Raw genomic sequence first — 12,276 nt, forward strand, 5'->3', positions numbered from 1 at the left:
TGACTGCTTCCATATTGTAATTATTCCAACTGGATATGAGCTACTGCACTTATTGGCTGGGGCAAGGCACCGGCTGCCTCCGCTTCTATTGGCTGCCTGGACACCCCTGAGCCGCCTCCCATTGGTCGCCTGGAGGAGAGTGGGAGGAGATCTCCCCCCATCCTCCCCCTGTGGCAGAGCGTGTAAATGTAAAGACTCTTTCTCTGCCTATTATCTGAGTGACTCGGGGTTTTGGTGTCTGCCTCCGAGCCTGTGCGTGTGTGTGTGAGAGTGTGTGTGTTGGAGGGTGAAAAGAGATAAAGAGAGAGAGAGTAAGGGAGGGAGAGACCAGCAGCGTTTCTTCTCCCCCCTTTAGCCTCCCCGTCTCCCTGCTCCCTGTCACTCCATCCTTCTTCCCCTCTCCTGGACCACCCTTCAGCCCTGCTTCCAGCCAAGACCGAGACCCCCTACCACCACCCAGACCACCCCGGGACCCTTTGACTCTCCTCACTTCTCCGTCCCACCTCTGAGCAGGTAAGACTGGACTTATTTCAGGCTTTAAAAAGTACTTCCTCCTCTGTCCGCCCCTCTACTCTTCTTCTCTTGTTTTGTTTTCCAACACTCTCCGTCCTCCCTGCATGCATATTTCAAGTTTTCCCTGCAGCACTTCTGTCCCTCTCAGAAAAGTGACACAGTTGCAGGAGATGATATCAGTGAGGTCACTCTCGTTTTCATCTTCCTCTGATATTCTGCTCTGATAACAACTTCCTCCCTCCCCCTCGCTCCCCGCAATCTTTTCATCTTCATCTCCTCCTGTCTTTTGCATACCCTCCGGCTTTCAACGTGCAAATTCAGTTAGAAAGTGAGTCAAATCTTTTGGTTTTCAATTGTGCTCGGAGCACAAGTTGACGAGGACAACACGCGGTGTTTTGCTCGTGGAAAAAGCATCTCTAATTGATTTCTTTTGGAGTGTTTATGTTAGTTGGTGATGGCTATTTATAGACGCTGACGTACCAAACACACGTGCTATCGCTAGGCTACTTTCCTAATGCCGGGACAGAACACAGAACCGTCCACTGGCTCCAGAACGCATGACATTGCACAAAGTGTAATGACTTTACAAGGCAGTGAGTCGCTTGATTGAATCAAGCAATCGTTCCAGGAGGAGAACTCCAATATTAACATGGCCCATAAAGCATTCCTGGCAACAGCCGAGGAGAAAGAAAAACTGCTTAGGTCTCCATCCGCACATCCTGTACTTTACCAGGAAGGGGAAGTGGAGTGTGTGTATGTGTTAGTGCATGTGTGTGTATTTGTGAGGGAGACAGAGCTACTGCTAAAGTGCTTTAGACATCAATACTGGCAGACAGGAGTTTTTAAAACCACTATCATTTCTGAAAATTGGACCTTACAACAACATCAACAACTGTGGAAATGCTTCTGCCGATCTACTAATCGTGCTGTTCTGATTCTGTGGAGTTTTTAAAGAGGCACTTATCTTGATTCAGGTGTTTTTTAATCCGATGTTATAATTTTACAACATTGTTTTAACTGGTAAACAGAACCTAAACTCCCGATTTGAAGCTGCAAACACGTTCTTTTATTCTAAAGTCTTCAGATCATCCGAACAAAACGTGATTCGCCTCCAATCACACGTCAGGTTTCCTTTCTCATTAAATCATCTTAATTTGCATGTTTACACAGTTTGCATGCTGCAGCCTTATTACGTTTTCTTGGCTGTGACTTTCAAGTAAAAAAAAAAAAAAAAGGATGTCTTCTCTCTCAGGGAGTTTGACCTTTCTTTCTCCAACAATGACTTTCTAATTTAGAAAAAAAAAACATCTGTGACGCAAAGCCTCATGGGAATGGAGGCTTCCCAAAAGGACCGCCTTGAGAATTTGTGTGGAATATCTGAGGGACAGAATGACATCCTTTGACACTTCAAAATGTAATTCCAAGCAGCCTCGTCATTTTGCATATTTATGATGTTTTTAAACATAAACATGTCATTGAAAGGCGGATTTATGATGTTTTTGGCAGCATTCGCATATTGAATCATTGAGGTGTCAGGTTGTTTGGTTTATTAGGATATGTAAATTGGCGGTCTCCACTTCCTGAAGGAACATGGAAGTGTTTGTCTGTGCTGCTCCTCTCAGATGCTCAGCTGGATTAAATCCAAAATCTGAACCGTTCACCCTCCTCATATTTAACCCGGACTACAATCGACGAGCATCAGCACAAAGAGCATGTGATCGGGAAAAGAAAAAAAAAAAGTCCACCCTGGGTGCAAAGTTGCGTTTCTCATTAAACAAAAACACAAGTGACGTTGAAAAATGTGTGGGATCGATAACAGCATACTTGGCAGGCTGACTTGCATGAAGCAGTCTTGTGCAGTTTCTGAATTACGTTTTATATTCGGATGAATGACAGAATGATGTATGGTCATGGCTTTGTTTTTTTTTGTTTTTTTTTTCAAATCAGGTTTGTCGCCCGTTGAAGTCGCAACATATCTTCTGGAATAATCCTAATCCACAAAGGTTAGTTTACAGGTGAATGTAGATCTAACACACAGGGATGGAACTAAAGAAGTAAAAGGGGGAAAACTGAATTAGCGTTGCTTTCCATGCACCGATGTTCTTCTTCTGGGCGAGCTGCTCCCGTGCAGCCATATTTAATGCACTTACAGCACATCAGCTCTCAAGGAGTAAGCCCTCATAAGAATGCATACGTAAAATCCCTTGTACTATGAGATATTTATGAGCCTCTGGGATGTGGTTGCACACTCCTGCTCGTGCACTCACACGCCTTCATAAGCCACCGCTGTGAGCTTAAGTTGAGCTGTGTGCAGTTAATGCAGACAATGAGTGTGGCTCGCCATGTCAGAGCGGGTTTAGACTTTGTCGTCACGCTGCCACTCACGTCAAGTTTAGGGCGCTCGGTGTCGTGGAGGTGTGATGCCATCTGAGAAAGGAAGACAAGTGAAGCACTGAAGTGGCAGTATGTGAAACTTGAGTGGACAGACTTTTGTTTTATTCAGATTTCATTGAGAAAAGGTGTAAAATATGAAGAAGATATGATTCATCAGTTATGAATGGTGGAAAATTTCCATTTGAAACAAGCGCACAGTAAAAAAGATGGATGACATGCATCCAGTATATTCAGCCAGGCTTCCTTCCATGTAAAGCCAACGCTCTGCAAGCAGCTGGCCCTTTGTGCTTTGGCCCCTTCGAGCCGTTCCGGATCTCCCGCTGGCCTGGCTCGGGGCACACCGAGTTGTCGGGGTAGGGACTGGCTCAGAGTGAGGAAGGCCATCGACACAGACTGTCTGTCGTCTTAGCAGCTCACACAGAGATAACGGATGTAGACATAAGGCTGAAATGATTGTTGGTCTAGTACCCACTATGACCTCTCTTTTGTTAATAAAGTAAATTTGAGTTTCATGTTGAAACTACATTTGGAATAATGTACTGAACTCATTTGTCACATTTAATAAAAGTAAATGATTAAATAATTACAGGATGAAAGCTGGAGACAAAGGTGCTCATGAGTTATCTTCAGCCACTAGTAGGCCAAAAGGTTTTTTTGGTAAATAGATATGACGGTTCAGAGCACAGGCTTTACGAATCAGTCGGATCTTTTCGGAGAGATAAATAAGGGAAATGATTATTTATCAATTGTTTTGATTCATTGTGAACACAGCGTCTGAAAATAACATTAAAAGTTAAAAGTAAATCCATTTAACTTTTTATTGCACTTAAAAGTTTCATTAGCAAGTTCAGTTGCCAGTGAGTCACACTTTTATGAGTCTGAATTATTCATAGATTTTATTAGCTCTTATCTTATTTTCGAACAATTAGTTCACCTAAACGTCCTTTAAGTGGACTTAGTGAATGTATAATACCGTCAGATGACACCTGGTGTTGAATGTGATGCAGTCATTATTCTCCTCAACATTTGTCACTCTGGTTTGTAATGCATGAACGTGATCATCTGTTTGATTACCACCTGACGAGAGTCACAGCATCTAAAGGCTGCTGAGCTTGTGCAAAGGAAAAGGAAATTATCAAGGGTTCAGTGCCTGCAGTCAAGGCTGAATTCAGACCCTCAATGAGACCCCCCCGTGTTCAGGGTCACAGGATCCCTTCATCCCGGCCTCCTCCAATAAATCACGTCATCAGTCACATGCAGCTATAATGTATAGGTCTCTATGGCTCTTCAGAAACGTAATCATCTTAAATCAATCGAACATTACTTTAGTCTGTCATCTTTTATTTTTTCTTGACTTGTCAAACCACTTGATGAAATCTCTTAAAACAACCCTGACCAGATCTGCCATCACTGTGACCTTTATGACGTGACTGTAGTTTACTATTAGAGCTCAATGCCAGAAATTTGTTGAGACAGCCAGAATTATTGATCTGCTCATATGGACCTATCTTACATATAGTGCTATTAGGGTGCACGTTTTAATGTTTTGACCACATAACTGTTACTGCAGACTAAAAACAGCTCTCGCAATGGAGTTACACGTTACCATCACTTGTTTCATTCAGAACTTGGATTTCAGGACTCAAACAACTGAAGAGAAAACAGAAGCTCGATCCAAGAGGTCCGTGTGCGACATATTTTAACCATCATTTTCAAGGTATCCAGTACAGAGGGTACTCGCATATTAAAATGACTGTGAATATCATTTACTAGCTGCTAAAAAAATGGTCTATTGGGAATAAGAAAGTACATCAGGTATTCATTGCTTTTGCACACGTGACCTATAGCATTTCCAATTTGATTTGTCAGGCCATGCAAATACAACATCATAGACAGCCTGTGTAAAATCTTTATTTTTAACAATAAGACAGTGTGCATGTAATCACAGCTGCTGACGCAGAAAACGACACAAACAATTCATCCGTCTCCTGTGACCCCTCGGTTTTTGATCTCTCGCACTCACTCGATTGCTAAGCATTTCTCCGTCTCTGTTCTGGGCTGCGAACTTAAAAAACAATCTATCCCTAGTCATAATTCAGAGCAGAATATCGAGGTTGGGGTTGGTTTGAGGCATCGCCTGAGGCTGGAATTGAACACAGCACCTCTTGAAATCTGAAGCTATTGGGGAGAATTATGATATGTGAAACCTGAGGGCCTTTCTGTCTCCATGCAAAGCCACTGACTGATGTAACTCAAGCTAGCTGAGGGTTATGGGATCAATCAGCAGAGGATAGAGGGGGGGAATAGAGAGGAAGGGAAAGGTGGAGCAGCAACAGAGCTTTAACATTCCCTGCTGCTTTCCTAGCATCACTCTGGGTGGTGCAGTGTGGTCATAAATAGGCAGCCCCTCTGCCCCCTGTGTTAGTGCTATTTTTATACCCGCTAATACAGGGGGGGTTAGAGAACCAGCTGTGTGGTGAAGTGACAAGAAAATGTTATTGTTGGCTTGGAGTTAAGTGAGCTCTAGTGATCAAAGAAGCATGCGCATACCCATAGAGGGCTGTTTGTGGAAGAATTAGACCGGTGGTGGTGTTGTTGTTTTATGAGATTAGAGCTCAAATGTTCTCATTTATGGAACTGACTTTGAATCAATCTGACATGTGCTTTAGCATGTTGGATCTTTTTCCACTTTGTGAGGACAGTGAGATACGGAAGTGAAAAGTTCAGCAACAAGTCCAAATGACTGATTAATCACCCTCATCTTTTTCTATGTAGGACCTTTTGACTTTGAGTATGTAAAGGGTTAACTGAACATATTGAAGTTGTGTCACAGATAGAAGTTCGGCATATTATATCATATTATATATTATATATATACATGATATATTATATCATGTATATATAAATGCAGCATAGTTTTCAAACAGTTATTGATTATTAGATTTAATCTGAGATGATATGAGCAAACTTATTAAAGAACGAGTGTTTGTGCTGCGCATTGTTATGTTGTCAGCTTCAGGTTTAGAAATTGATGAAAAGGGACAAATGAACAGCTTTAGCCTTTAGTCTGCAGGCTTCTATTAATTCTTCACTGTTCATAAATAGCATTGTGTTAAGATTGTTACTTGCATCTTCTGGTTTTAGACTGATGTACATTTAAACACAATTAAAACACAAACTTAAGGGAAATGTTCAGAGAGCGATAGGTTGTTTAAATGTCAGTGAGATCATTCATTTGGCATTGGATAGTCCATCAATCAAAAACAGCATTAGACAAACATTTTATTAAGTGCAAAGAAACATTTTCATGTTTCTGCAGACTGAGTATTTTGGATTGATGGGTTTTGATATGAAATCAGATAAATTTAAAAAAAAGACCCTACAGTAAAATACCAATGCAGGAACTGGTGGCCAATTGCTGTTGCAGACTTAGTAAAGTGGAAACCAGTCGATGTTGTTGTTCTGTTTTTCAGTTTCGTGATGAAGCAGCATCTGCACACTTTGGTTAAGTCTGCAACATATGATGTCATTAATTATTTAAAGGTCTGTGCTGAACTGTTTTTTTTTTTTAATCCTGCACCCACCTGCAGACTCAACATGTTGGACCCCCCCTCCCCCCACCCTCTCTGCAGAGATTCAGTCCCGTCTGCAACACATTTTTGGTAAATCTGTGTCACCGTCCTGCAGCAAAATGACACTTAGAAACCCCACATATGCTCCATCGCTCTGCATGTTTGACCTCCATGCAGTATCATGCTGCTGTGATGCAAGTCTTTTATTATTAATACTGGAAGTAATTAATCATTTATCCCCTAATTACCACTTTTATGGTAGCATTGCTTTTATAATCTAGGCTGAATTATCTTATGTCTGGGTACTCCAGTGCAAATTGCCCCCCGAGGACAAATAAAGTTTTTTGAATTGAATTGTCTGATCATAGTTACAGTTGTTTTAAATGGATGAACAGGACAACAAAGGTTAATGCTATCCAATATGGAGTATGAAAAAATCATATTAAGTACACCTGTTTTGAAAGGTTGCTGTTTGTAGACACTCGTGCTGCTACACTTGACACGCTTGATTCCTTCACTTGAAAGAAAAAGAAAGAGTTGGTTGAGACAGAAGTTGGCTCTTTAGCTCCGTCTTGACTCTACAATAAGTCAATCTTTCATCTGAAGCTTTGGGAGTGTTGGTTTGTCTCATACAAACCCCTCTGACATGTTTTCAGATTGTAGTGAGGACCGGCGGGGACTATTGAAACGTTAGGATGCATCAAACACCTCCATGAAGGCAGACTTGAAGACGCCATGATAAAAAAAACAAACTGAGACGGTTTCCTCACCTCCTGAAACCTACATGAAGTTGCATTTGAACAAACCTGTTTTGACTCGTCATTCTGAAAGAATATCAGGAGGATTAAGAAAACTCAGATATTTATAATGTTACTATGATGAAGTATTATATTCCCACAACTTTCTCAACACTTGCTCACAACACAGAAGGTTCATTGATGCAGTCACCTCTAAAACAGACAAAAACTCTCCGGTGTTTTTAGCTTTTGATGTTTTGGTTCTTTGATTAAAAGTTGTTGTTTTTTGCATTCCCATTTTTAAATGATCCTCATGGGCCAAGATTCACTGATCTGAACCACTAATTCACCCCATCAACAAGCTCCCCACAAAAAGCTGCAGACATGTACAAACTGAGTCCCTTCTGCTGAGTTCTGTTAAGTTGCTGCTGGAATAATACTTTTTCTTATATGGCTGTGTCATAATAAAAGCGTTCCAAGAACAGAACAAGAGGGGGCTTTCATTGTGAAGCACATAGAAATCAAATTAGTCAACCTTGGAGGAGATTTTCATTTTCAACACCATCCTGCTTGAGAGTATTTACAGCCACTATGTTGAGTATGATTCACAGCCACTGTCTCCATTTTTATCACCATGGACCTATGACAAGCGAGACGTCAGTTGAGACACACGTTGAGCTCCTGCTCTGTGACTTCTGTTGTAATGAAGAAACAAATCTGTGCACACAGTGACACAACCATTCCAGCACTTACAGTAGCCGATGCTACATATACACTTGCTACAAGTGCGCTAACCCACTTATTGTTTGATCCCCTCTCCAAGTTTCAGAAATGAACAAACAGTTTTACCTGTGTGGTGTACTGTAAACACTGACACCCGCTCTGACAGGAGGAGGAGGCGGAGCCATATGATCAATGTGCGTGTGAGACCGCTGGCTCTGCTCTCAGATGACTGGGCACTCTGAGCAGACGTCTGTCACATATCACTATTAAACACTACCTATATGTTGCCTTATGTGTGCACTTAAACCAGGAACGACTGCACTGCAAAGATTCATGTTGTGTCAGAGTGTTATACATGCGTGGTTTACCGCCCACATCTTCAAAGAGGGAAACTATTTCATTTAAAATCCAAATTAAAAAAAAGATAGTGGCATACAGTAGGTGAAGATGTACAAAGGACATTAAAATGTATGTGCATCTGTGACAGCTGATTTCCATGGTATACACCGAGCAGATGTTTATACATCAGACCCATTTAAATGCCAACAATCAGCTGTCACTTCATTTATAAGTTTTCCTCTGATTAAAAGAGGAATACGCCAGTGGAAGTTTTAACTTTTTTCGAAGAGCAATAAATAGTTAGATACTAATTAGTTTGTCTTTGGGTGAGTTAAGTCATAAGACAAAAACAGACACGTTGCCACATTGCCATGCCAACGCCGGAAAAAAGCTGACATGTTTGATTTTATAATCAATGTTCAAAATCAAAATCAGACTGTGTGACAGTCGGCAACGCTGGCAGCTGCTGCTGACAGACGGCTCTCAAATGTAGTGCAGTGGGTCATGAAAAATGCACAGTAAGCTGTATTTCACCAAAACAATGTAGATCACAGCTTCATTCACGGTAAATGGAATCTATTTGTAGAAATATGCAGCAGTGACTCTAAATGTGATGATTCACATGAAGTAAATGCCTGCAGAAAATTGACTGTGTCCTCTTCAAAGAGGGAAAAAAAAACAGACATGTCTGCAGCTTACGGTGAAAATTCACGTCTGGTGATGTCAGGAGAAAGTGTAACAGATATTCTAAAGCTCATCTCTTAGCTCGGGCTCTTGGCACTCGCCGCTGCCTCTCAGCGTTTTTGCTTGATTAAAAAGCACCCAGGAGTTTGTTAGCGCGTGGTAGGTGCGAGCGCACACCCTGACAGCTTAACATACTGATTATTCAAGCCTCTTAGGCTAAGCCACGGCACTCGAGTGATGAACGTCAACTCCCCTCCCTCCCTCACACAGGCTCCATTTCTCTCGCTCTCTCTTTTATTCTTCATTTGAAAGAGTGGAAAGCCAGTGACAGCTTGCAGAAGGCAAACCTGTTGTCTGGGAAGCAGAAGGGATCAGTGACACAGTGATTCATACACTGCTGCAGCTTTATTTAGACATAATCCACACAGTGCAGGGTCCTCTCTCGCAACTTCTTGTATGATGCTGGTTTCGCACTAACCAGCGTCGTCCAACACTTCAGACCACAGGCAGAGTCCCACCAGTGGTCTTTAATGCTTGCCTGATATCCTACAGAAGGGCTCAAAGCATGGTGCTGTTCTGTCATTAAATCATGTGTTGTGTGTTTAGCTTTACAGTTTCCGCTCTCCTGCCCAGATTCATTTAGAGCAATGATAAAGGCTACTCATGTTATCTCCGCTCATCAAGCACGTTCCTCATTCCAGCTAAATGTCATTCAAGGCGTAACAGAGAGCTGCCATAATAGCAGTAGAGGCTGCGTGTGTTGTGTGTTCGGTGTTGCAGCGTGTTGTAAGCCGGGCTCAGTGCGCTCTCAGCTGGTTGGTGAAGCCTTGACTGTTCCCACTGAGCCACACCTGACCGACAGATTGGTCCCAGCTGGAGGCTGAGGGAGGAACCGACACAGTGGAAGCTTACCGAGAGATTCAGCTGACGTTATGTTCATGCACAACATTAGAGTGCAGAAAATTCCCCCTCGACTGCCTTCCACAGGCCTGAGTTTGAAAAATCAGTTAAATGTGTTTAGTTTTTTAACTTTTTGTTATCATTATTATAATGTGGTAATGCCTTTACTGATAGGACAGCTGAGAGTGAAAATACCACAGTAAGAGGAGAGTGTGGGGAAAGACCTGCAGCAAATGTCCGGGGTCGGATTCAGACCAGGAATGACCGCAGGGTCTCTGCACATGGGGCGCATGACGGAACGGCTGAGCTAAACGAGCATCTTAAAAATAAAGCTTTTGTCTGAAAGCTTAAATGTTCTTTCAACATGCAGCCACTGTGGTGTTTTAAAAAAAGTGTTTTTTTTCCAACAAGGATAAGAGCAGTATGACTTAAAGAAGACATATTACCCCACTGTCCCCCTTTTTAAACAGTCCCCCTGTGGTCTAAATGAATCTGTGCTGTGGTCAACATATCTATCATATGAGTCAAACACCAGAGGAGGTTTGTGACTGTGTAGAAACCAGCTCTCTCAGAACAAACGTTTTGGTGTGTGTGTGTCTCTTTAAATACAATGAGCTCCCCCTGAGCTTTCCCGGTAGACATCACTCCTCTTTAGAGACAATAAAAAGGACGGACCTGTGCAAACGTTTTGCTCTAGACTGGAGGTGGAGTCCATGGGTGGAGAGATCAGTGGAAGGGAGGCTTGTTTCTTACAAGAATCCAACTTGTGATGTCACAAACTGAAAACATTTTAAACAAGGCATTTTTCTCTGTGTGGTGAGACTCATGATGCACATCACAAACAAATGACTGGATGGGTTTATTTCAAATTGTGTGGGTCAATAGACACTCAGGTTACCCAAATAAATGTTCAAAAACACTCAAAATATATGTCCCCTTAAATTAAAATATTAGAAAACACCCAAATTCATTGTCCTGATTTTGTATTTGTCTACGTTAGATTAAAATAACAATATGGGATATTCTGAATCTCAACACTGAAAAATCCAAGAAAGCCCCAATAAATATAGTGAGAGGGTGAAGTCAAGCTCCCTGTGGGTCTGTGTTTTCTCAGCTCCAGCAAGTGTTGGTCAACTTACTTCAGTGGCTCAAACATGTTTCCTCACCTGACTTACGCTCCTTCGTCAACCACTTATACTGCCACGAGGAGGGAGAGAGGGAGAGAGAGAGAGAGAGAGAGAGGGAGAGAGGGAGAGAGAGAGAGAGAGAGAGAGAGAGAGAGAGAGAGACACACCCACCCAGGGACCCATAGATTCATGATAAGGTAGCGTTGTGAAACTAAATAAGAAACAACAGACTTTCCAATTCCCCTCAGATAGAAACCATCCCTGCAGCATGATCAGTGAGGAGTGTTGAAGACAAAGTTGACAGAAAATGTTTTTAAGCGACTGCAGTAGGAATGCAGCAGCTAACTAAATTAAGATACAGATTTATTTTTCCCTTTTCTTATTCTCTGTTGACCATGCTGTGAACTTCTAAGCCCATCTTTTTATATTCCTCCATGTTCAGTCTCTCTCATCTGCATCTTATTTCTTATTCTATCCTCCTATCTTAGAGGAGAGAAGGTACAGCTGTGCTTCCTGTTTCCCTGACACACTTTTTCCTGAATGTCGTCTTTATTTTATTTTTTTTGTACTATTTTTTTTTTTTTTTTTTTTATTGTGCCGTTCCCGAAGCATCTGCAGGAGAGGATGCTAAGTCAGCGAGAACTCAGCCGGGTGTGCTTAAGCAGATGTAGAAAAGGAGGCGAGCGCTTCAGGAGCTTGAGAAAACACTTCCCCGGGTTGCTGCCGCTGGTGGTGCTCAGAGTCTTAGCTGGTGGGTTTGACGTGAGAGAGCAGCCCTAATGAAATGGGGCAGGGCTGAAAATGGAGAGCTTAAAATCCCATTAGCCCTCACTGCACTTTTCCACCTCCCCATATGTACAACCTAATTCATTAATCACTAAAAATTTCAGAGACCCCCGCAGGGGACCCACTTAAGAAATCCATCATGTCCTATAAGAGTAACATTTAAAGGCCTGGGTGCACCAAAACAATGCAAAAAGTCTGCATTAACTTTAAACTGTCAAAGAGTCCTCACCTTACAGCTGAGCCTCGCTGGACACTGCTTTTTCCCCCTGTCGTTGTTTCTTTTCACTTTAGGGAAAGGCAAATGCTCTTAACCCATCCTTCTTCCTCTATTATTCATTTAATGGAATACTGAAACTGTGTCAGTGCAACTGCTCAGTTAGTGTTCAACAGTGGCTCCCCCTCTCTCCTGCCTTCGAGACTTTGCTGTTTTTGCGTGCACGCCCTTTCCTCATCTCCTCTCTGTGATGTTTTGTCACCTGATGACATTACATGACATTTTGA

At 42.2% G+C, this 12,276-nt stretch overlaps 1 protein-coding gene across 2 annotated transcripts in view; it reads left to right on the forward strand.

Annotated features, from left to right (window-relative positions):
• The first annotated feature begins 201 nt into the window (after positions 1-201).
• The window catches only part of LOC306833221 (poly(rC)-binding protein 3), a 62,370-nt gene continuing 50,295 nt past the window's right edge, over positions 202-12,276 (forward strand). For both annotated transcript variants that reach the window (XM_079358351.1, XM_079358350.1), the window contains exon 1: positions 202-513. The gene's annotated coding sequence lies outside the window, so the exon portion shown is untranslated. The remainder of the gene's footprint in view (positions 514-12,276) is intronic.

The sequence above is a fragment of the Symphodus melops genome (genome assembly GCF_947650265.1).
Source record: "Symphodus melops genome assembly, chromosome: 12".
In the NCBI taxonomy this organism is placed as follows: Eukaryota; Metazoa; Chordata; class Actinopteri; order Labriformes; family Labridae; genus Symphodus; species Symphodus melops.